Source organism: Epinephelus fuscoguttatus, linkage group LG16, assembly GCF_011397635.1.
Source record: "Epinephelus fuscoguttatus linkage group LG16, E.fuscoguttatus.final_Chr_v1".
Lineage (NCBI taxonomy): Eukaryota > Metazoa > Chordata > Actinopteri > Perciformes > Serranidae > Epinephelus > Epinephelus fuscoguttatus.
In genome coordinates, this window is record NC_064767.1 from 34,338,014 (window position 1) to 34,363,845 (window position 25,832).

Genomic DNA, 25,832 nt, shown 5'->3' on the forward strand with positions numbered 1-25,832 from the left:
ACACTTTTTTTAATTGTAATGTCAATAAGCGGAATCAAAAGACAGTCAAGCTGGGACTGAGAAGCCAGTGAGAGGGCTTTAATTATTTTTGTCAAACAAAACTTTTCAGAAAAATAACAGTCTTGACTTCTTTCTGCAGGGTCGTAGCCAGGATTTTAGAAATACCGGTGTCATGAGTTCAAGTTCCACCAATGCAACATCCACCCCTTTATTTTTCTTTAATTATAAGGATATTTTCAGCCTGTTCGTTATCACAGGTTGTTGCTTTGTCACACCTCTCAGCACCTGATTGTGACACACAGGGCACCCTTTGGCATCTCTTTGTGACATACAGTTGAAACATGCTGTGCAGTTGCGGTTAAGTTAACGCCACAACACTATTTGTTTAGCTTCAGAAAAAAAGATTTTGTTTTGGGTTAAAATGAGTTGTTGTTTGTTAAGTAAGATAGTGTGATGCTAGTGCGCAATGACCCTATGTAATCTATATAGTATTACGCTAAAATAATGTAGGTATGTTAGTTAGGTAACGTTACTTTAAAAAAACATTTACTTTTGGTCTCAAACAGGACACGAATTGCCATCTCCCTGGTAAATATCTGTTTGTTTGATCTGTCCACTTCTCCTCCCTCCCATCTTTTGCAGATTTTCTCACTATTTATACTATGTCAGTTGCTCTCAGCATCAAGTGCACCTCACGAACGTGCTAAAGGATGCCTTTGGAGTCAATATCACGCTGAGGGGTGTGACGCCTGGGAATGAGCTGATGTTTTATATTTTATTTATTTATCCAACTATTCAATTACATGTCCTGTAACATTAATTGAGCTTTTTTTGATGCCCTCTCCAAAAATTGGTGACAAATTGAGTCCTTGTTTTGAGATATGTTTGCTTGATGGACAGGTGTCTGAGCCTGTCACAGTCAGCCATGGTGGATAGCGCTTTGCTGGTCCTTGCTCAGCTTGGCTTTCTTCCCTTTCAAATACCAAATTCTGATTTTCTAGCTCTCACATGGCAGCAACTGCATGGGCGGATTATGAGTTAGTGGGTCCCTGGGCACAGACATGTAGAAGGCCCCACCACCTCTCCTACACAGGAGTAAGTAGTACAGTTGTTTAGCCTCTTTATGTTGTTGTTGTTTTGCGTCTCTTTGTAGTCATTTCACATCTCTCTGTGGTTTTGAGTCTCTTTGCAGTCATTTTGTGTCTCTTAGTGGACAGGTCAGCAAGTATCTCTCTGAGTGACATTTGCAGGTGGAGGCCCTTACAATTTAGGCCTCTGAATCTGTGCCCAATAGGCCTCCACAGTAATCCATCCATGAGCAAGTGGTAAACCTGAACTCCAGCCCATACGTCCGTCAGGAACCACTGGGTGACGTCACAATCACTGTAACCATGTTTTCTGCAGTCTATTTTGTGCTACTGTTAACGTGTTATGATGAGGGTCATTTGTGCCCTCCATGTTTAAAGGGTGTCAAATCACAATGTCAGTACAAACCAAAAAATGTATGTGGCATTGAAAATCAAACGTTGTCAAGTACTGAAAGATAGTATTCAGTGTTTGGTCAGATGATGTTTACTGACTCTTCTATCAGGTAAGTTCTGATTGAAATCAGGAAACTTTTCTGACTTTAGACTGTATTTCATTTAGCTGCTGTTTGATATAATATGTTACATGGGAAAAAAAGTCAAAGTCAAAGGTGAAAAGAGGTTTCTTCCTCAAAGTAAGATGCCATATAGGCACTGATAATCATACCCTTCCCTAGTTTTGTTATAATTTATCCTTTTTTTAATCCCTTTTATCCCTCTTTTTGTCCCTGAAGTAGTAACATTTAAATACATTGTGTTGTATTGAAATCAACCTGTTAAATAACCCTGATGTTTAAGTTTTAATTGTAGAATATAAACTCCTATCATGATACTAATACCCTCAAATTTATATTGAAAATACAGAGGACATGATCTCAGTGTCCATTAACTGTAGCTTTGACCCTGTTCCTCAGTTTGATATACTGCTTACTGCTCTGTGCTGTATATTATAACATTACCTCACAAAGACTGAGTCTATTCACACTAAGTGTTAAGTATTCTCCACTACATCCATGCTGCCAAAGTTATATAATGTTATGTTAACATGACACAACATATAAATGTGTCATATTTTGCCCTGCATTGCAAGTATTAACGCATTTAAAAGCAAATCAAGTTGTTTTGTCCCTAAGTGCACTCATGGAGGTATTTAAGATGAGTCATGCCTTTTAAGAGCACATAAGTGGAAACAGTCACAGCCACATTTGAAACCACTTAGTTGAAACAATAGAAAAAGAATGCAATTTGCACTGTTAGAATTAAGTTGTCTGACTTAATGCGGTGTACTGACTTTTTTTTTTTTTTTTAATTTTCCATAGCAGAAGAGCCAGTTTGCTCAGTGAGCACTCTGACATATACTGGACATATTAAATTATAGGATCTGGAGGAAAAAAATCAATTAATGGCTTAGGCAATAAGCAATAAGCTGTAGCTGCTCTGACATGTCAGGATGGAACTCTTGTGACACTAATACATGCTACATTATTTGAATAAGGACTGAAGGCTTACTCCATTGATTTTTTTACAGAAACAGCAAATTGATTTAAATAACGCTGCTAATGGGGGAGCGGAATGTAAAGGTTGGGTGATGTACAGGTTGTTCTGGTAGCACTGCAGGGCTTGTGCCCATAAAGGCTTAAAGTGGGCTTGTATTTCTTTATAGCGGCTCACTTTATAATTACAGTTGATGCATCAGTGTTCCAATTCAGATGAAAGACAAAATTTTAAATCATACATAACAGTTCAGTGTCAGTGCAGCTTCTAAACTGATGGTGATGTCTTCCCATTGTAGTGTAAATGCAGCTGTACTTGTATCACAGCAAGCGGCCAAAGGAAGGTGTCTGTGTATCAAGAGTTTGCAGTCCCTCACATTAAACCCATGTTGCATTGCAAACAGCTCCTCCATTACCGAGGTTGCCCCACTGTGAACTCTCCACTGAGCGCGTGCAATCCACACGAGGCATGAGGGATGCGTAGTGCCGCGCTAGTATGTTAAGATTTCATTTAGATTTCATTCATGTTTTAAAATATCTCTCGCGCAGGGGCTGCATGGGAATATATATTCCATGAATGGGAAGTGCCTGGACGCCTATGTGTGTTTGTGTGCATCCCCGCACTGTCGGACCATTCGTCGGTGAACAAGGCCCTTGCCGTTTTCAATTTCCAGAGGTGTCAGCCTGACCCAAGGAAGGCTGGGAGCTGATACATCAGCCGAGCCGCCGGCCCTATTGTGTGCCTTCACTTCATACACAGATATCCTGAAATACATGAGCGTAAATTCAGAGCTATTGTCAAAAGTCCAACACTGGCAGGTAGCAATAGCAATGGCCGATTCCCTGATTACATCCATAAACAACAGGTTAACTTGTTTTGCTGGGCATGGCAGACACAGATACAGTCAGGATGGTATTCTTAGCACTTTTTTCATTGCTGCTAACAAAGATAAGTAGGATTGCATTTGAATAGGTGCAAGATTTGGCAGGCAAGATGCATTCATTTGCCCGAGTGTGTCTGCCTGTTCGGCGAAAGCTCGTCCTTTCCTCCCATGTGCTCCTTTGTCCTGATACTGCAACATCTGCATGAAGCATGCAGACACACACACAGGCATTGTAACACACAGAAACACTTTCATACACGCCTTATGCTGCCCTCACTGTCAGACACACATGCAAGCAAACACACAAAAACGTCCAATAGTGCATACCACGTGCTTATGTACACATTCGTTTTTTGCTGTATGGTCTGCACAAACAAACATACATGCACACAGTCATGCAGTTGCATACACACACACCCATACACTTGGATTCTTTACTCATTCTCTTTGAGTGCCCTCACCTTCACTATGTACCTTTCTCTCTTGTACACACATACACACACACACACGCACAAGTATGCAAGATAACTGATGTCCCTCTTCTTCTGCTGTTATGCACAATGGGGTTTATTGTTTGCAGTGTGTATATGCAGTGTGAGCGAGCACGTAACAGGAGAGGAAAAAAGCGAACATAAAACAAATGGATGATATGGCTTTGACAATGTGACGGACAAAAGATTATCAGGTAGATACAGCAGGGTGAATTTCAAACAGACTCTCAGTTGTTTTGCAGACTTTTTGGTCTTTACATTTTTCATTACTTCCTGTTCTCCTGACCTCACATACATTGAAAACACCAAGCAGGTAATGGATAAGGACTGTCGCTGTGACCCTGTGTGGAGTTGTCATGAAGCAGGTGTCATTTTAATAACATGTTAGCAGGCATGCTAAGAGACACGGCAGTCCTAAAGCGGCTGGGATAAGACGTGAGCCCTCGTGTCTAATGGCTAATGCTCCTTTATGAGGTGCAGGTGTCTGAAGAGGATGCTCGCCTTATGAAATGCTCCTGCATGAAGACCATGGCGGCTTTATCCCGTGTGATTCAAAAGACCGAGACACAGACCCCGCTAGGTGTTAGCAGCCTGGATCTCTGTTTATTATATGTGGAAATATGAGCTCCATTTTGATTTGATGTGATTCTCCATATATTCCACAAAGCCTGATGCGCTGGTGGAGGTTTGTTGGACATGGGGAAATCTATTCAGCAGGGTTTGATATTCAGGGATGAATCATTTTCAGATAAATTCAGATATTGCCAGGTCGGTACAGTTCTTCTTCCCGACATATTATGGTGCCTAAAATTGTTCTGGAGGCTTTTTTTCAAGAGGATTTGGCTGATATAAAGATATCAATGATCTGTGATTTCTATTGGCCTTAAGACACCTATATCAAAGTATCAGTATAAGTTGGGGATGGCCTAGCTGCTGCTCCTGAGCCACATCCTGCTCCTTGCCTGCATATGTGTGAGTCTTTTATTAATATCCTGTTGTCTTTTTTAATTAAATTAATCAAAAGTGTATTCATATCTTATATGTTAATCACTGCCCTGATGTGAGAGCCAGTCTCTTTAGTCAAAGCAACAAAAAAAAGAAAGAAAGGAAAAAGAAAAACACGGGACCAATCACAAACCATTGCGTAAACTAAACCAACTCTGTTGCCATGGTATTTTTTAATGTCATCACAAGCATGGGTAAAGCTGAGCACAAGTCTGACAATGGACACATAATATAGAACATAAATAGTGTAGTATTCTGGAAAATAAAAGTATATGCTTTCTTTGTGAGGGTTAAATCAAGAAATAACACCATCGCAGGATGAAGAGATTGGCACCACTCTAACATCAGTATGCTGAGTATGATGATCGGCTGAGAGACAATAGTGACCCGCTCTATCATTGTCTGTCACACTGACCATGAAACACACCTCATACACAGTTGGAAAGTGGAGACTTGTAGCTTTCTAGTGATACCAGTATTTCTTTTTCTACTCAGAATATTAAGCAAAATACAGCACTTTACATAATGACCGTCTCCAAGCCACAAAGATGAGTGGCAGAGCCAAGCTGTACCCAAGGGGGGTGAAAACACACTGAAAATCCCAAAGACACTTTTGCTTTGTAACCAAAAAGGTAATGGAAAAAAAGCACACCCAACAATATGTTGCAGGAAGACGAGAAAAAATTGTTTGACACAGAAAACGAGCTCACAGTTAGCAATGGATGCGCAACTCTAAGCAGCTTAGAACTAGCTCAAGTGGGTCCCCACCGGGTTTTGAGAGGTGTTGATTTTCTGAAAGCCAAGACTGTATTTATTTGAATTAGACCAAAATCTCTCCCAGACATTAAGCTTTTTTAATTTTAGAGAGACTTAGAGAGAGGGGAGCTCCACTAAGTAGGACTAGAATTGACAAGTGTTTGCTGCTAGCTTGTCATCATGCATTTACAAGCATTTTTTTGGTCTGAATTTGTCAATGAGAGTTTCGTATTCTGAAAGCCAAGACTTTGTTTTAAAACAATCAAAAGCTCACAATGAAGATAGGGACATAAATCCAATTTTTCTAGAAATGAGCTGTTGCAACATCTGACTGATTTTGACAGCACGTAACAATTAGCCTAGCTTAGCATAAAGTGAAGAGGCAGGAAGAAACAGCTAGTCTGGCTCTCTTTAAAGCCTAGCTCTCTATCTGTTAGATAGATAGGTAAAGCCATTTTATTCTGCTTATTTATTTAGTTTTTGGCTTTTAATTTTTTGACTTAAGCGGCCAAACCTACAGTACAGTAAATAATGAACTTTATGGGTGTTTTGTTGTGAGAAGCAGGAAAGTAGTAAATCAGTTCTGTGATCAATCAGTCAATCAGGTACCATATTCTCTCTGACTTGACAGTATTCTCATAAGTCTGATCGTCATTTCTCATGATACCAGTAAAATGTTGCACATGAGAAATAACATGTAAAAATGCAGACGTGTAACATTCTTTCTATAGTAGGCCTTCTTCACCATGCATTGCGTGCCCTTCTAATTCACCAGGCCACAGCTTAAGGGCCCAGTTACAGTGGGAAAGGCTTTTATGAGTTTACGGGATGCTGTTTTTACGAGCAGCTGAGGAGAAATAATGGGGTCGAGTGTCTCCCTCCTTCGTCCTTCTCTCACTCCATCCCTCTCTCCTTCTCCCCAGGCCTCTCCTATTACCTGCCGACTGGAGGACTCAGGAGTATCGCTTAATAAAAGTTAATCATGAGAAACTTGTTCATTAATTACAGTTCAGGCCGGCTGCCTGCTTGCCTTGCCGTTTCTTCCTCATGCTAAGGTATGTCTTCCTTTGGTCTGAGTTTAGACTTTTTTTCCCCTTTTTTGTTTGTTTGTTTCTTCACTCACTCTTTGTCTTCTATTAGTAACATGTTGGCTGGAACCATCTGTCCGGTACATATTTTCTTAAGCTTTTGGTTAACTGAGATGTATACACACACGCATAGACACACAAGAGTGGGTGATACAAGGAAACATTTGTAGGTTACTGAGGAGAGCAAACAGGGCAAAAGGGACATGATGTAATGTATGAGGCAATTTCAATTTGTAGCAGCCCCAAGAATATCTAGTTAAATTTTGAGGATTTGATTACCCAAAATTCCTGTGAGTTGACATCAATGAAGTGAATATCTGTGTGGTCTGGTGGAGGTTAATGAAAGGCTCAGTCACTGGACATTGTTTTTTAATCTTCTTATTAGAGGTTAACAGCATTCTTACCACTCCCATACTAACTGAGAAAGGTTATCTAGGAAAAAGGTAGTGTCTTACACAGACGCCGATGACGTCAGCACGCTGGCTGACTCTGTCGTCTGTGGACATTCCCATAGGAAAGTTGTAATAGAACTAGTGCTGGCTCCCAGCGGCAGTGATGTGATTGGATCCAAATCCGTGTACTTCGTACTTCCTCGACCAACGGCTGATTAGCTTTGCCTTACACCCACCTACACCGGAATTGCTGTTCCCTGAATTGTTGTCTGTAGTACAACAGAAAAGGAAGTGTTCAGTACATCGCAAGAAGAGATTAAAATGGATATAATTTCATTTGATTCAGCTATATTGCAGAGCTGCAACATCCACAAGATTGGAGAAATTAAGGATTTACCTATGGCAACGCCGTCACGTAGTCTGGATATCCCTGCTCATTTCTATTACAAAACAAAAGACAAATGTCCCCGGACTCCCATTCCGAAGTAAGGGAGGCTGGTCAGGCGAGACTAGGAAAAAGGTAGAATCTACAGTGTGATTATTCAAAGTTAGGTCTTCTTTTTGTAGTTTTGGCCATCATTTCTATCTGTTATAATAACAGTGTACTCACCAAAATATTCTGAGGACACAGTGACATCGCTACAACATGTTGTGATGACCAGACCGGTTGTAAACAGGCCAACAGTTTATGCAGATTATCTAAAGAATTTTATTCAAAGGAAAAACTTAGGAGTGAGCGGATGTGCAATCAATCAAAATTAAAAAATAAAATAAAGAAAAACACACCATTTTGTGTATGTGTCCTTCCTTCTTGGCACTTATGCCACAGCCAGTTTTTGTGACAGTTTAAATTATGAGGAAGTTGTCAATGTGTTTGGAATTTTAAACTGACTTTCAAATTTCACATGATCATAGTCAGGGTCACCCTTAACATGATTACATTGAAAATTTCAACAAACCTCTGAAGGAAAACATTTACTCATTTAATTTCAGAGGGTTTAAAAATGAAAGAAAGGACAGTTTCAGTGTGTTACAAGATCATTCCAGCTGACTCTAACTTAACAATAATATACAGTGAAACTGTTTTAAATTTTGCGTGGGCATATGGGACAGTAGTTTTCAGTACAAATCAATTTGATCATATTAGGACTACTGTGTTGATGTCACATATTCACCAAGGCTTATTTTGCTGAAATGTGAGTCGTTATTGCTCTGAATACCGCCAGTGTAACAGCATGAACAGTTCCCAAAAGATGACTTGCCCGCAGTGTTGTACAGTACAGCTGTTGCACTGTGCTACTCTATATCATCTGCCTATGCGCTGTCAGTGCCCTCTTTTTGCAACATGACATTATCAATTATACATTTGTTTTTGACTGTGTGAGAAAATGGATGTGTGGCGTGAGAGTGAAAATTGTCAATTGCATGAGTCCCACAGTCAGTGCATGAGAGCTGGCAGCCCTGTACAACATATTTACTGTACCAAGTTACATGTGTCGCTGTCCAATTTGTTCTACGCATGTGCAAAGATTGTTGAGGTGAGGCATTGACCTGGAAAGGTTAGGGTCAGGGTAGCCCATTGTGCAGGGATCAGGTTCTGGGGTTAAGGATTGGGGCTAGGGTTAGGTATCAGAAAGCGACAACATGCATTGATGCATGTAGAGCTGAGAAGTACATGAAATGCACAGCTCAAATTTTATGTGCACCACCCTCCATTATGCATCAGGTATTTCAAGCCTGTGATACATTTGATCATAAAAAGTGTCTAATGTTCTGTTCTATCAAAGCTAAACTACTGCTGAGTGTAATACTGACAGAAATGATAGACAGATCAATGAAAATATGACCCAAGTTGTAATAAATGGGAATAATACTTTATTAGTGTTGAAGAGACAGTCTTCTTCTTGTAGTTCCCCTCCATGATTTGGGCTGATGAGATGTTTTATTTGTAAAGCTGTCCGGTGCAGATGAACTGTTACTGGTCTTATGGTCATCACTTTGTTCATATGTATCTGTTTCTATGTGTCTCTTTCTGTTTCATTCATACCCTTGAAGACAGACAGTGAGTGAGACGTTGTTATGAAGTGTTTAACCATGCATCTACTGTTTCCTCATGATGTGGTCCAGCTGGGCTGAGACTGAATCAAAGCTGGCTCGGGCTTCACGCAGATTCGTCCCGACCACAGAACAGCACCGGCAGACAGGCCGAAGACAAACACAGCAGACAAACACATCCTCCGGCCAAAACCAACGGGGTTTGGACTCCTGCTTCCCCTGAAGGATGAGGAAAAATAGGCTCTCCCGGTGCTTCGCTGTGAGGTCAACAGGCTCACCCAGCCGTGTCATTGCAAAGTACACACAGACACACACAAGCACACGCTCTGCAAAAATGATCAGGCTTGACAAATGTTTTTTATCTACGATCCTGCAAAGCAAGACTTATTTCAAGACGTTTGATAAAATGACCTTAGTGTCCTACCTGATTGTTTTTCTGCTCTGGTTTCAATGTAAGAGCAAATTGTTTTAATAGTTTGGTGTAGTGAAATTATTTCCAAAGAAATAGGAATATTATATGACACTTTAATCTAAGAATGTATTTCTCCTCAAATTTTAAATAAATGATCCCTTTTAAATTGTGATTGGTCACATGACTCCTTTAACTGCTTGTTTTTGTTCTTTAAATATGCTGCCAAACAGCATCCAACAATAAGATTTAATACAGCAGTGAGATGTTGCTGGAGTGTGTAGATGAATCCAAATACAAAACTTTGCTCAGCCTTTTTTGCAGATGAGTGTTTCCTCTTATTCTTCACACAACACCATAAAGCTCTTCTGACTGGTTCCTTAAATTAGAAATATTAGATGACTGTCTCTGAGTCGGAAATGCTTGAATATCTGTCCTCCTGTTTTTATATAATATACATATATAATATGTATTTTCATATAAGTAAAATTACACTTTTTACCTGAATTCATATCCATTTCGCATTTCTTCTTTTTTTTTAAATTTAATCAAAGTGATGCAATTATATACCAATTTTTCACATGAGAAACTTCCAAAAATCAATGTAATAATGTAATGGTGGTAGGTATGTGCTGGGCACAGGCCCAATATTTCTTGATGGAAAGAAAGAGCTCAGAAAAAAAAGCGAGAAAAAAGGAAAAAGAATGGATATCCCAGTCATATTTTGATCCCACTTTCAGTCCTGTAACAATAAATATCTGCGCATAGAGATTTCAACCATGTGCTTTTTATTATACTCCTAAAGCTTTCCTGCATAATAAACTGTAGCTGAACAGTGCATTTACAGGCTGGAGTGAAGTAAGTCACAAGGGACCTTTTGTTGTAGTAGTAAAAATAGTAGCAGTAGTAATTTGTTACAGTTTTTGTTAACAATTTTCTAAAACGATATATTATAAAGAGTACAAAAAAGAACAAGGCATAGAATAAAAAGGTAAAACCAAAAGTACAACACAAACTATAGACCTAAAAGGTGTAGGGTGAAGCTTAAGCTTACCATATCTAACCTTTTTACTTTCAGTTTGTTCTCACAAATTTTTTGACATGTTTTTCTACAAAAAGTAATGCACCCAAATTCGTACATATCCCATGTATTTTGAAAGGCTGCGTGAACTTTAAGGCATTTTAAGGTACATATCACCATTTGTCTTTTACTAAACCTAACCATAGTTTTTTTTATTTATTTTTTATTTTTTTGCCTTAACGAGTGGTCGGCAACTTTTACTATCAAAGGAGCCTTTTTTTGACCAATTCAAGTAAACACAATAAGTTTGTGCTCTAGAGAAAGGATCAGCACTCAGTGAATAACCTCCTAAGCCCTATGATAAGCTATTATGGCAAGACTTAACTATACAGACCAGTGAGCAGTGATAACTAACATGTCTTTGGGGTCATTGGGTGGGAACCTTCTTTCACCAGTGTTTCATCTAGTTGGTCTCACGACACCTCCAGGAGGCTAGACAGTGATCTCTGGCGTCCCAGAGACACTCCCCTAATGCCAGGTCTCACTGCTCCCCACACCAACCCAGTAACCTCCTTTACCTTACTTACACATGGCTTTCTCAGCCCAAACAGCACTGCCACCTTCAACAAACCCAGGCTCCGTTTATGCGATTGTTTTTTGTTTTGTTTTTTTAATTCTTGTATAGGTGCATGATTTTGTAATGGCCTACAATAATTATAAATGAAAATGATACTAGCCATTATTCCATAGCCACAGGTTGCCTACCTCTGGCCTAAACCTAGCCGCCATAACTTACGTTAAAGACATAACGTCATTTGTTGGATGCAAATTTGTAGGATATCATACAAACTGTTTTTTTCATAATATGTCATACGAACCATTCCATGGGAAGACATTGTCACTTTGCATATTCTTATAAGTAACTAATTCATTACTAGGGTTAATCCTAACCCTTAGGGTTGTACAAAAACAAACAAACAAACAATGGAAACAATAAACAAACAAACAAAAAGAACAATACAGCTATTATAAAACTTCCCACACATGACAATAATCATACCTCAGTTTTGGATTTGTTTACAGCTAATTTGTTGAATCCTATTTTTGTAAGCAAACTACACATTTTTAATTGTCACAACTATTCCACAAAGTAACCCATTTGACAGGTATACATCTGTTCATTATATTTACTTACCTTACCCTACCCTTGTTTCGACCCACTTCTGAATACACTTACACACTATATTATCTGTGCGGGTTTACGATCACTAAATCATAACATTTTAACAGGTGTAACTTAATAAATACAGCGTTGATTGATTCATAATTATTTCAGTGCCCAAGTGTATCATAATCTGTCGATGGTTTCATGTCATACATCCACATGTGCCTTGTTTTTCTAACTGGAAGTCTAGAGTCCACTGAATTGATTTGGATTTCTGCATTTAACTGCAGTTACAAAGACCACCTTCGAGTGCCGCATTCCAAAGTTAAGTTAACTTTTGATACGGTTTATTGGTGGTGAGAATGTAGTGATTTGGGTTATGTTAATAAAGGATACTTTAGCTGTGAAACATCAAGTTAAATGAGTGACAGCTGATTTTCAACTGTGTGGCTGCCTTTAAGAGCAGTTCTTGCGCGTCTTTCTCTGTGAAAATCTGAAACTTCCTCCTAAATCATTACATACTTTATATAAGATTTGCTGTTGAAAGCTCACGTTTATGTAACCAAGTGAGATTTTAGTTGTAAGAATGTGTTTTACGGTACAAAGTGCATAACAGCACTCATGTATTATGTGTTGTGAGTGTTCCTGTCGGGTCAAGTCTGCGTTAAAATATGCAAAGTCTTAGAATTAGAGCTACTGTGACTGTAAAGATGTGTTGTGCGTCACTGGAACAGTCAATTCATTAATGCAGTGCAGTTGTCATTTTGTGTTATTAGAAGCATAGCACTTAATTAATGTATGCAAATAAGTGCAAGATCACACCTTGCCAAAGTATGAGACAGTGCAGTTGTGTGTTGCATGTGTGTGTGTGTTAATTAGAGTGTCGTGCAAGGTCCACTGTCTTCTGAAGTGTGAACTGGAGATATAGGAGCTGGTTGAGGGTGGAAAGTAATGTATCTGACAGACAGCATTCTCACACAAACTGCCACAACTCCCTGGATTTAAATGCAAGTTTTTGTTTTTCATAATCCATCTTTATTTTGTGCATCTGCATCACCATAAACAAACACACGTATATGATCAGAGCTCTCACACCGCAGGCAGACAAGGTATGACGCTGGTAGGACATTGTGGGGGAATCTAAAAAGCTAATTTTCCCAGTGGCCTTCTCGCACCTCTGCCCTTCATATACAGCCATTTCCATAAAGTGCTCCCCCTGGGGAACCAACAATAATAAATAGTTATTAGTAAATGCATTATGCCAGCACGTCCCTTTTGCCCTCTTGCCTCTCCTCAATAGCCAACCTACAAACACTCCCAGCACCACTGCAGCACCCAACCGGACCCGACACATGGGGGATGCATTTGTGTGTGCGTGTGTGTGTGTGTGTGTGTTTGTGTTTCTGACCCATCTCACCACAGAGTACTGAATTCGTAAGGGAATTGGGCTAATGCTCATAATAGCGCCAGCCATTACAGCAAAAAGCTTTGGACGTTGTATGCCTGCCAAACTCATAACTGTTGTGATTTCATGTGATTGCCTGGTGCTTTTAGTTATGAAATCCCTTCATATTGCTTTTTTTCCCCTTTTTTTAATTTATCCAGTTATTTTGCAGTTTCCATTAAAGTGGGCTAAATTGCTCTGAAATAAATTCAGATAATATTATCCCCAATGTTTAGTGATTCAACCTCTTCAATTAGCGATCTGAGACTGGTCGCCTGTGTAATTGGAGATGATACTGCACTCCGGTTTGTAAGCAGCCATATTGTGGCTAAAATACAGATGTGTTGCAATTTCTATTTATTCTCGATAAGATAGCTAGGCTAGGCTAGGCTCCAAATTCTGAGTTTGTGTTGTGTTTAAAGCTAACTGGTGACACATGTTTACAAGGCTAAACTTGTTTTTTTGTTTTTTGTTTTTTTTATTTGTTTTTGTCATTACCACCAGGACTCATGGGAGCAGGCATGCACACAAACACATCCGTGCACATGCACAGACAGCATCTCATCTCCATGAGGGGAAATACAACCTTCCTTTCATAAAGAGACACTCCTGAGCAGCCTTCCATGCAGATAGAAAGCTGGGGGGAGTGAGGAGGGGGGGGGGCACAAAGGACAAGCACTTGCCAGGCCTCTCCAATGTGGGTGCCCCAAACAAAGGTCCCTAAGTGCATGAACTTATTTACATCTCTATTGATTTGGGGGCACATAAGGAGTCTTGGGAGGGGGGGGGGGGCAGACAGGCTGTGTACCTGAATGAAGCTGTCCTGTCGTGGGTGTGTTGGGTGGGCAGCTGGAGACGCACTCAGAGATGTGGTGTGTCTGACTGTCTGTATGTGTGTGTGTGTGTGTGTGTGTGTGTGTGTGTGTGTGTTTTTGTGTGTGTCTGCCTATTCATCACTTCATTTACTTCACACCCAGTCCCTGGAAGCATTTGCTATATTTGTGAGGACTATCGCAAACCGTATCTAACTGTAACCTTATAGTTCTGACCCTAATTGAGCCCCAAGCTTTTATGCTCGGTTTCCACTCCCTTAATGCACAGGCTGAGGGCATACTCAGCTAGGCTTATATAGCTTGTTGTTTTCAGAAAAGTAATTGAGAAATGCCATCATTTCGTATGTCAATGTACATATTCAAAGGCTTTTATTTAGAAAGGAAGCCAACAAGACAAAACAAAGTATATAGCTGGACCATGTATGAAACCGGTTTATTTGAAACAGACTCTGGAGGCATTCACTCAGTCATGAACTTTCGCATACAGTGCTGGCCACACTGTTGCAGTCCAGCAAAAAAAAAAAAAAAAAAATCATGTAAATACATCTTAAAATGAAGAACAATACACGTACAAACGCACATAGCAGACGGGACCTGCTTTCATTGAAACTGGACCCACTGATCAAGTTCCTCTTTGCTTGATTTAACACAACCCTCCCCTCTCCAGCTGCAGTCGGTGATGTAAAGGCTGATTTACAGTTGTTTGTAGGCTCCACACAAACCATATGCCATAGCCTGCGCAAGTGGCTTACGCAGTTGTGAGCATTTACACTTACGCAATGGTGTGTCTGTGTAGCTCTGCATTTCCACCTTTAAAATGGTAGATGGCGGTGTGTTACATATGCCACTCTGTTGAATTTTTGTGAAGTGCCATGCACCTAAAATACACATAAAACATGGCTTAATGGTGACAACCTTAAACAAAAGTACAAAATTTAGCTCTATTATAGCTCAGACGGTTGACAGGCAAAGTGGTTGTCTTTTGCTAGGCACATTTCCCCCACAGATAGAACATGCTAACGTTATTAGCATAAACCTATGACATTTTAAATGGCATAAATTAGCCTAGCGGCTAGCGGACTTCTTCTCTACTCATATAAAGCCATTAACAACAGCAGCATTGAACAAAGGTAATGTTATATGTTATATGTTGTAACGCCTCTTTTATAACTCACAAGGATCACCGACAAAACAATTATCTTATAGGCTACTAGTCAAAGATTATCCACATACAGGCCTAAGCATGCTTCAGTTAGACACAAACGTTTCATACATTTTTAGTATTAACTTTTCAATCAGCAGCTACATGTTGGAAGTTGAGGAAAACACAAAACACACAAAGGACCAAGAGCAGCAAGGGCCACATGCCAAAGACAATGTCCACCTAAGTTACAAGGACAGCATGCAAGTTACAGAATTGCCTCTTACAAGCGTGACATAATTTACTTTCTTTATTATTTGTGAATCCATACTGTCCACACGGTAATCAGCAATTGAAATGTATTTTACATGTATGTACACACAGCACACACATGCAATTAAAGGGTTGCACTGGGTTAGCCATGGAACAATTAGGGGGTTTGTTGCCTTTTTCCTCAGCAATGCTGAGGAGTTGAACGTCCACGTGTCATAGTTGGTCCATCCAGGGACTTAACACAGAGCGACGCTCTGGTTCCTGAACCAAGTCCTCACAGAGTGAGCTACTGCTGCACACAACGATAACAGCGTTGCTTAATAGCAACACTGTTTATTGACACATCAACTTAAGACCCGGTTTTTAAAATGCCAGTGATAGTGTGAAACTCTGATCATTCTCCAGCTTGTTACACTGACAATCACCTATGGGACGTGCTTATCAACAAGAGCAGTAACACAGTGGTTTATGTTGAAGTTGTGCTCAGTACCCTGTGTCCCAATATGAGGACATCACATTTTGGGTTTACTCAACCGTAGACTTCATTTTACTTAACGCAGACCTGTTGTCCTTGTTTGTGGACACTTTTTTGTGCCATCCAGTGGTAGTAAGAGCACAACACACTAATCCATGTGAAAACAAGATGGCAGTCCTCTCTGCCAAGTCAGTCTGCAGCCGATCCCGGCACAAACCTGGACAAGGTCCAAAACCTGATCACATTTTGTGGCCGGAACATATTTATTTATGATTAATAATGTTTATAGTTTGATATGGCAACATATTTGAGCAATTTCAGCAACAGTAACAAACAAAGACACTGTTAATTTGGAAGTATTGGTATGAAGACATTACAACTTTATTAGCGTCTCGTTTGAGGACATTGGGACTTCATTATCATTGACAATGTTTAGTTTTTAAATATAGCAAAAATAGCTAAAAATAGCTAGGAGACATTAAGAATGTATACCAAACAAAAGTACGGGTCTTAGGAGGATATTCACAATGGACCAAAAACTTTGGAATGTTGCCCTGAGCTGCATGTACAGCTGTTGTGTTCTCTGTTGTTGGTTAAAATGCAAACCAACATGAAGCAGGAGGTGTTCAGTGACCATCCAGCAGAACTTACCCTCATGAAGAATGCTACTTCTGCATAGCCTATTGTGACAATATATGGCAGGCCTACCCAAGACATGTAGTAACTATGCCATGAGCCTGTAAGTAAAGAGAATGAACACCATACAAAAACAGTCAAGGGTTCAAAGGGTTAATCTACTTTGGACCAGCAGCCTCCCATTCGTATGAGGACATTTTGATGTTAAGAGAATTAAATTAAACACATCTTGCTCATCTTCCACATGACCTGACGTGATAAGAAGAGACAACAAAGAGAAAGAGAGAACAAGAAATGAACAGAGCCTACAAAGAAGTTAACGCAAATGAGAGACAGAGAAGGACAGAGAAGAAGAGGGGAACAGACAGTACCCATAAATGAATGAAAGTCAGGGAGGGAGAGAGAGAGGCGGAGCTGCCTAATTTGTACATGGCTGCTAAGTAAGGAGAGCAGGCTAATTACTGGCTGAACAGGGCAGGCACAGGCTGCTCATGTCAAAAAGGACAGAGCCACTTATTAGGCATCAAAGTGCATTCATATCACAGCACAAAGGAGATGGGGGTCGAGGGGGCGCGCCAGAGAGGTACAGCATGTGTAAATGGAGGAGGGGGTGGGGGTTAGCTAATGAATGTCGTTGAGAGGTGCATTATGGGACCCTCTCTTGAGCAAAGGAGATGACGGAGAGGTGGAAGGAGGCTACGAGGGAGGCATTTGGAGGAAGTGCAAGAAAAAGAGAGAGTATAAGTGAGAAGAGAGTTTTGCTCTCGGGCCAAAGGAAAGGGTCAGATAATGATCAGGTGCAGACATGTAGAAGAGTTGAGAGAGTCTAATTTCCAACAGAACTGTGATCTTTCCTAACCATAACCTTACTGTAGTTATCAGGCGTACATACTGGAAAAATCGACAACTTTGAAAACACTGACATCGGAAATAAAAGAAAAATAGTCTTGCCATTGACCGTAGTCAAGCTGTTTGGCAAAATTATCCAATATCAAAAATCTTAACTGGCTTTTGTTAATTAAATATGATTCCAAATCCCAAGATGAATCTGAGGGGTCACAAGTTGATTCAAGGAATAAAAAATGAATTTGTCTTTATTAAATTTCTTAACTTGTGCCTTTTCCTTGTGAAATGTTGAATACCTTCACCTATCCGGACCTCTAAAAATATGAAACAATCTGAAACGGGAAAAAGTTAAACCAAATCTAATCCAGGTGGGCTACTTACAACAAGTGCTTCATTTTAAGGCAACAAAATGTGAAACCTCTGAACCATCTGATCTAAGATACTTGCTTTTTAGACTGTAGTAGCTTGTAAGGTTGAGCCAACAGATAATGTACTTTCACAAATACTTGTTTAATACTTGTTTAATCCAGGTTCAATCTATCAAGGAAGGCTCAAGGGAAATCCTCATTTGGGTATTTCCAATAGATGGTAAATATTGTAAGTTCTTATCAACCAATACAATTTCAGTCCTAAAATAACAAATTCTGGTTATGCCACACCCATTTTCACTTTAACTTCCACCCACTTTTGGGTTTAAACCCTGCCCATTCTGAGTACAATACAGATTACATAGCTAGTTGAACAGATACAGATACAGAAATGGTATATTCGTTCAGCCTGAGAAGCTAGTCCATGGATATCTGCCTTTGTTATGACTGAATTTAGGATGAAGTTCAAGTAGTTAAAGATACCTTATGACTGCAATGTCCCTGGTTTGATTCTTGCCACAGACCTTTGTTGCATGTCATCCCCATCTCTGACACCATGTTTTCTGTCCGTATATCTGCTGCTGTTACTAAATGAAGGCAAAAATGACTTGTTAAAAGGAGTAAATTATATCAGAGTTCTAAATGTAATGGCACTGAGTGAATGCGCAGGAGTGATTGGTGGTGGTCTGAGCGGTCATGTATTGATTGCCAGTTGGAACTGGAGAGGAGGCTTGAATTTTCCCCCTAATGCCGGCCAGTGCACCTGAGCCCACTCACTGACACTGAGACACACAGAGGGATTGAAAGAAAGACAAAGATCTTGCGTTACTCTGTCCAGAGTTTGTCCAGGTGATTGAATAACAGTGCACTACTTATCACATCACTACTTATAACATCATTCTGTAAGACTGGCAGTTCTGAAAACCTTTTTATGTGTGAATAAAGTGATGGACGGATATGTGCATGTCCCTATGCTGTTAAAACTGGTAGCTGGGGTCATTTGCCACATGACGTGTGAACAGGGACTCTCCAGCACAGGAGGATGCAGAAAACTGCCAAGAAGCATCGTAAGAAGCCACTAGTGTCAACCACAGCACCGTCAAGTCAGCACATAGTGGTGAACTGGCAACCAACAACCTGCACCGTCAGCTGCAGGAAAGTCGGCACACAGCAGGGAACCTGCAGTCATTCATTGGTAGCTGACTCTATCGGGCAAATCTAAACAGAGACCATCAATGCCAGAAATCAGATTTTGTGTTTCATCCATTAATGTCACACAGCTGTATCCACGAAACTGTGTGATGTCAGCAAATGTCATTGTTCAAATAGGGATAAAGAGAGACAGTGAAGGAATTTTTGGGACCGACATCCGGTGGCGGTGCAGTGGGAAGTGGATCGTAAACTGCTGCTTCTATCCCAGCTTCCTGGGTTCGCAGTATATGACCCAGGGAACCAGAGGAACCAATAAATCCTGAAGTTCAACCCCTAGCTGCTCACACCCGGCCGAGGCTGGCACGGGATGAAAGGCCGGCTAGAAACTCTGGGTTTAACCACAAGCACACATAACCACAGCTCACCCCCCAACCAGCCCCCTGCCTGGACCCTGGCCCACAGCCCAGCGCTTATGGAGCGTTTATTAGAGAGGAGACTGAGCACCATGTGCTGTGGCCCAGGCTGAAGGAATGTGCCTGGTCAACAGCAGATTACAGTGTGGATGCATCTGTAAGAAAGGTACTTATTTGTGCTGCTCTGTGTATGTGTGCAAGTGTGTACAGTATTTGTATGTTTGCTTTTATAGTAGAGGTAAAAATGTGCATTTGTTGGAGTGTCCACATTGTGTATGGCCCGCCTATATATATATATATATATATATATATATATATATATATATATATGTATATGTATGTATGTATGTATGTATGTATGTATAGTAGTTCAGCTGCTGGTTAAAAAACAAAGAAGAAAAAGACAATACAACTCACCCTAAAACATCTTAAAATTCCTCCATGATCACAGAGACACAGCATTAACAACAAACAAACAGCTTTAAGGCACATATTGTAACACACAAACCTACATTCATCCCAACAACAATACAACTACCAATATATACGCCTGCTAAATTAGCATCCTGGCACTCTCATTTATGCCGTTTGGAACGTTCAAGCGTCAGGGTCAGAGTCACATTAGCAAAAGGTGAGGCCAAACAAATGAGATTATAGCTGAATTAGCTAATTATCATCATTTCCATTCCCTAACAGCCTGTAATATCTACGGCATAATGGTGCTTGTCAGGTTTATTGTTGTGTTTGTCTGGGAAGCCTTTGCCCTCTGGTCTCACCTGCTGAAACACATCGCCCATCCATTAGAATGCATTATGGAAATGAAATCTTTGTTGTTGTGTTTTTTTTAATATAAGCCTTGATATGACAAGTTGGTTTTTTTTTTCCCTCTGCCGGTGTTGTTTTTTATGTGTTTTTTACACAGATAGGAGAGAAAGGAGAGGTGTGGAGAAAGATTTAAAAAAAATAAAGTATATGGGTCTTTATTCAAGGTTAGATCGGGCTGGAATTTGTGAAGGAGTACCTATTAGAGACAGACCTTTCAGAGGAAAATTGGGCCCGTCTACCTTTTAAGGACGACATGCTAATTCATGTCAAAAAGGCTTTTAGTCAGGAGGACAGGGCCGGAGGAAAGGCAGTTGTGTTACATTCATACAGGCTGATGTGCACTCACATCAAGGATATAGCAGGCAAAATATTGATGTCAGGATTTGCTTGACAAAACAAAAATCCCAAATGAAAGAAAAAACTTTAACTTTAAGAACTATTTATTTATTTATTTTACTATGTGGAAAGATAATTCTACTGTTTATGTGGGGCACAACATTTCGTCTTATTGCATTCAAAATACATTTTATTTACTAGCTTCTCATTCAAAAACCGTTTTAAAACAAAATTACATATTATCCATGTCCAGTGAAGATCATATATCATCACTGTTGGTGATTTTTTTTTTTTTAATTTAATTTTTTATTGACTTACTGATCAAAAAATTGGATGCAGTAAAGAAGTACACAGTAACATACAAGTGTAACGTATGCATGGTTTGCATTAAAGTACAATGCCAACATTTATTTTGTTGATTGAGTTGGGCTTTTATTTTATCAGTCAGTCTCACATTAAATGCATTACATGTGGGTGATAGCAGAATAGCTCAGAATTGATTATAACTGGCAGCACAACTGTTTTTAGATTATGTCCTATTATAGTTTGCACTGTGTCCTGCACTTGCACTGTAGTATTCTGAATATCCTCTGTGCTGAAGAGTACCAGTGTGGATCTGCTGTAGCTGAAGCTTTTAAAAGGGTTTAGACAGCCTCTGTTCATGTTCAGCATGAACAAAATATGTTTACATGGCTGTAGCCAGGCTCCACTGTATCATTCTCCATTTATGAACACGATTCAAACGCCGTGGAAAATACAGTGTCATACAGATGAAATACAGATACAGATCACTGGGGTCATCTGACTCTTCAATGCTTTTCACTCTCCAGGATAATCTGATTGGTGATAGGAAAGGTCCAGTCACATTATGTTACCTAAAGATGGTTTTGGACCTGCTGGGGCTCTCCACTGACTCTGCACAAAGCGAGCTGTGGACCTCCTGGGATCCTGTAGCTGTAAGAGATCAAACAAAGAGTTGAAGATAGAGGGGGAAGACACTCTGCCTCGGCTGATAACCTCCTCACCCTGCTGACACTGACAGCTCATACAGAAGAAGTTATCCATGCATGTGCTCTGCAGCTGACACACATGCACACACTCATACATTCACATGCACTTAACACTCTATTTGCTTTAATTTCTTTATTGCTGCATCTTTCTCACACTCTCATCTCCCTCCATCTCTGTCTCCCTGCTCTCTCTTTTCTTTCCCCTCTTCTCTCATAGCCGGAAAGCGAAGGGTCCTTCATTTTTTTGACACCCTTGTCCTTCAGCCTATTGATTGGCGACCGAGCCGGCGAGCCCCTGTCGGCTGCTAATAGAAAGTGAAGTTCATCAGCCTTTCCCTTCCCCTGACACACACACATACGCACACACTAACTCAGCCCTCCACCACTCAGGGACCCTCTCATCAGCAGACACCCGGTGATCTACTGTAGAAAGGCCAGCAAACTAACCTTTGCAGCACCATCCTCACTTCCTGCCAAGCATTGCTCTTCCTAAAAGACTGTTTATTTATTTTGGCTGGTTTTGTTCCTGAGTACTTGTCTCTTTGAATAATATCAGGCTCTGTTTTCCTTTTTATGACCACTGATGGTTTGCTGTTGTCTTTCAGTTGCATTTAAGGTCAAATGCAAGGATGTCCTGAAATGAAAAGACTACGTACTGTATTAACTGAATGGAAACACAAACCTCTGGCTAAAATTGGCTCAGAAAAACACTATAAAATTCGAAGGAATGGATATTTATACAGAGACAATTTATACAAGCCCTTTTTTAGTGGCGCTTAAAGTGAAACCTTGTACATGCGTCTTACTTAGCACACTTTGCACTCCTAAATAGGTTGGATATGACCAAATTTGAATACATTTGGACTGTTTCAATTATAAAGAGCTTTCCCTTTTTAAGTAACTTGAGTTGACTGAACTCAAATTTGCTGACTGAAGGCAAAATGAATTCAAGAGGTTGCTGGAGTTTATATAACGTCAATCTGAAGATGAGTAAATATGATGCAAAATCTCTGGAGCAGAAATGCAACATATGACATATATGCCCCTATATCAACAGCAATCATGTCATTTATGTTACCTATAATTTAATAAATTTAATACAGTAATATATTTTCACTATCATTATCATACCAATGTATCCTCATACAATGGTTTGTATGATATCCTACAAAAATGCACACAAACTAGTTTGTATGATGTCCTACACATTAGCCCCACAAATGATCCTTAACGTAAAGTAATTACCATAAAGTTACGGATGTCAGGCTTAGGCAAATAAAGTTACTGTGGTTAGGTTTAGAAAGAAAGATGGTTGGGGCATCGGTGGCTTAGTGGTAGAGCAGGCGCCCCATGTACAATGGGGCATGTACAAGGCTGTTGCCGCAGTGGCCCGGGTTCGAATCCAGCCCGTGGCCCTTTGCTGCATGTCATCCCCCTTCTCTGTCTCTCTCCTCTTTTCACGCTTACCTGTCCTGTCCATTAAAGGCAAAAAATGCCCAAAAAATATCTTTTAAAAAAAAAAGAAGAAAGAAACATGGTGACACGGTTCTGAACACTGCTCCCCTGAGGACTGTCCTAGGTAAAAGTACTGTGTTCTGTAACCCATCCACTTCCCCAAGCTGCCTCCTACCAGGGCCACTCCTGACCGCTTCCTTCTTTACTCCCAGCAGCGCATTGGTCACATCATTGCAGCCTTCGAAAATATGTTGGTCATATGTGAATTTCTGGCTCATTGCTATGTGGGATATGTGAGAATTTTGGTGCATTACTCTTTGTAGGACACAGTATGAACAGTGCATGAGAACAGTCTGTACATACATACATCCTTTAAGGTGTATGAAGATACGACTTTGTAGAATATATGAAATACCCAATTTATATATGTAAATATATTACAAATATCTATCTATCTATCTATCTATACATATATATATATAGTACAGGCCAAAAGTTTGGACACACCTTCTCATTCAATGCGTTTTCTTTATTTTCATGACTATTCACATTGTAGATTCTCACTGAAGGCATCAAAACTATGAATGAACACATGTGGAGTTATGTACTTAACAAAAAAAGGTGAAATAACTGAAAACGTGTTTTATATTCTAGTTTCTTCAAAATAGCCACCCTTTGCTCTGATTACTGCTTTGCACACTCTTGGCATTCTCTCCATGAGCTTCAAGAGGTAGTCACCTGAAATGGTTTCCACTTCACAGGTGTGCCTTATCAGGGTTAATTAGTGGAATTTCTTGCTTTATCAATGGGGTTGGGACCATCAGTTGTGTTGTGCAGAAGTCAGGTTAATACACAGCCGACAGCCCTATTGGACAACTGTTAAAATTCATATTATGGCAAGAACCAATCAGCTAACTAAAGAAAAACGAGTGGCCATCATTACTTTAAGAAATGAAGGTCAGTCAGTCCGGAAAATTGCAAAAACTTTGTCCCCAAGTGGAGTCGCAAAAACCATCAAGTGCTACAACGAAACTGGCACACATGAGGACCGACCCAGGAAAGGAAGACCAAGAGTCACCTCTGCTTCTGAGGATAAGTTCATCCGAGTCACCAGCCTCAGAAATCGCAAGTTAGCAGCAGCTCAGATCAGAGACCAGATGAATGCCACACAGAGTTCTAGCAGCAGACCCATCTCTAGAACAACTGTTAAGAGGAGACTGCGCGAATCAGGCCTTCATGGTCAAATAGCTGCTAGGAAACCACTGCTAAGGAGAGGCAACAAGCAGAAGAGATTTGTTTGGGCCAAGAAACACAAGGAATGGACATTAGACCAGTGGAAATCTGTGCTTTGGCCTGATGAGTCCAAATTTGAGATCTTTGGTTCCAACCGCCGTGTCTTTGTGAGACGCAGAAAAGGTGAACGGATGGATTCCACATGCCTGGTTCCCACTGTGAAGCATGGAGGAGGAGGTGTGATGGTGTGGGGGTGTTTTGCTGGTGACACTGTTGGGGATTTATTCAAAACTGAAGGCACACTGAACCAGCATGGCTACCACAGCATCCTGCAGCAACATGCCATCCCATCCGGTTTGCGTTTAGTTGGACGATCATTTATTTTTCAACAGGACAATGACCCCAAACACACCTCCAGGCTGTGTAAGGGCTATTTGACCAAGAAGGAGAGTGATGGAGTGCTGCGGCAGATGACCTGGCCTCCACAGTCACCGGACCTGAACCCAGTCAAGATGGTTTGGGGTGAGCTGGACCGCAGAGTGAAGGCAAAGGGGCCAACAAGTGCTAAACACCTCTGGGAACTCCTTCAAGACTGTTGGAATTTCACCATTTCAGGTGACTACCTCTTGAAGCTTATGGAGAGAATGTCAAGAGTGTGCAAAGCAGTAACCAGAGCAAAGGGTGGCTATTTTGAAGAAACTAGAATATAAAACATGTTTTCAGTTATTTCACCTTTTTTTGTTAAGTACATAACTCCACATGTGTTCATTCATAGTTCTGATGCCTTCAGTGAGAATCTACAATGTAAATAGTCATGAAAATAAAGAAAACGCATTGAATGAGAAGGTGTGTCCAAACTTTTGGCCTGTACTGTATATATATATATATATATATATATATATATATATATAAAGAAAAAGGTTATGGTTACACACACTTTACTTGTTAAGCTTGGACGTATATGTCTGCAATATCAGCATATATTATTTATTTATTCATTTATTATCCATAACCACTTATCCTGTTCGGGGTCACACAGCGGCTGGATTCTATCCCAGATGACACTGGGCAAGAAGCAGACTATCAGAGTGGGAGGAAGCCAGAAAACCCATGCTGACACAGGGAGAACATGCAAACTCCAGCTGGGCCCCAGCTGGCGGATTCGAACCCGAACCTGGCAACAGTGCTAACCACTGCAACGCCGTGTGCCCCAGCATATATCATACATGTACATATATTAAAAATATCTTCATAATGTATTTTTAAACGATATTATATGTTGTGACTATACGTCAATGACATATATTTAATTCATATATGAAAGTTTATGAAAACAACATATATACAAAAATATTTTTCTCATGAAATCATTTTTTTTTTTTGTATGTATACACAGAAGCTGGATAGCTCAGCAGGGTAGAGCAATGGTTTTCCCACTGGATAGGGTTTAAGGCCTGGTTTGGACATGTCATCATAAAAATAAACAACCATCTCGAGACCTATATGGGTGAATTCTTCATCCAACCTTGAACTGACACAAACAAGTGA